Source organism: Lycium ferocissimum, chromosome 8 (genome assembly GCF_029784015.1).
Source record: "Lycium ferocissimum isolate CSIRO_LF1 chromosome 8, AGI_CSIRO_Lferr_CH_V1, whole genome shotgun sequence".
NCBI lineage: Eukaryota > Viridiplantae > Streptophyta > Magnoliopsida > Solanales > Solanaceae > Lycium > Lycium ferocissimum.
The window spans coordinates 20,062,000-20,062,940 of NC_081349.1; positions in this window are offsets into that span (position 1 = coordinate 20,062,000).

The window sequence follows — 941 nt, forward strand, 5'->3', positions numbered from 1 at the left end:
ATGATTAGCTATGCCCCATTGATTATTTTCATAAAGTGTGCTGTAACCACTTTCCGGAAGCAACCTCGAAGTTAGATCCAAATATCTGTTCCATCAGCTTTTGTTTGCAAATACTGTTGGCTGCACCTTGATTAATTACTCCCCCGTTCACTTTTACTTGTCTATTATATACTTTGCATATTTCTTAAAAAATAATACATAAAGAATATAATTTACCATGATACCCATATTAATTAGTGCATAGTTTTAATGGACTTGAAAACTGACTTGAAATGAGTAATTAATACTATGGATAAAACAGATTTTTTTTTTTATCTTCTCTTGATACGTTAAAAGTGACAAGTAAAAATGAAGATATATTTTTAAAATACTGGATAAGTAAAAGTGAACGGAGAGAGTACTTAACTCTTTTTTTTCTTCTTGCAATTCTATTTAATTACTACTCTCTCCGTCCCATAATAAGTGTCACTTTAGCCAATTTTTTTGTCCCATAATAAGTGTCACCTTAGAAAACCAAGACATAAATTGACTAGTTTTTTTTTTTTCAATTCTACCCTTAGACAATAAAGTAACATCTAAATGATGATTGGAAAAACCACATAGTAATTTGGTATTGTTGGATTCCAATATCGAAAAGTTTACTTCTTGTGCATGCTCTACTAAAAAGGTAAAAGTAATATAGGGGTAATTTCGTAAACTTTACATTGCATTATTGATTTCTTAATATGCATTTTTTGGCTAAGATGACACTTATTATGGGACGGAGGGAGTAGTTCTAAACAAACCATTGACACAAGGAAAAGCATTACAGCGATTAGGAGTTAATTAATCTCAATAATTCCATGTTAATGGCCAGCACACGTTACCTTATAATTATAATCCAACATATCCACAACAAGGCTTGGATTCTGATATTATTCCAATATTAATAATTTAATACA